Raw genomic sequence first — 421 nt, 5'->3', positions numbered from 1 at the left:
GGCGCCCCCAAATATGATGATTTCTGGTGTACGTATCACGGTGTGTGAGCTTGATTCTAAAACTCCGCCAGTAATCCATGTTACTCCCCATTAAATTTAATAAAAGGGGAGAAAATTTGTATTCATCGAGAAAATTAGCCAATAAAAGTGAAAATGTTTTAATTTTATGACTGGAAATGCGTGAACTTCGCTGTCTTTCAATGCGCCAATTGTAAACAACGGTTCTAGTTGCATTTTCACCCAGGATTTCCGATTAAAGTTTCGCAATACACAGCGACTCGCTACATACTGATAACAACTGAACAGCAATTGGTGGCGCTATAAAATTTGTATCTGTTCGGTCATGCTAAGAGAACTTGAGGGTTTTCAAAATTACAAGGGCTTCAGTATTATTTTCCCGAAAATTTTATTTTCCACAAAA

The sequence above is a fragment of the Montipora foliosa genome, chromosome 13 (assembly GCF_036669935.1).
Source record: "Montipora foliosa isolate CH-2021 chromosome 13, ASM3666993v2, whole genome shotgun sequence".
In the NCBI taxonomy this organism is placed as follows: Eukaryota; Metazoa; Cnidaria; class Anthozoa; order Scleractinia; family Acroporidae; genus Montipora; species Montipora foliosa.
The sequence above is the reverse complement of the archived record's forward strand: the minus strand, read 5'-3'. Positions refer to the sequence as shown.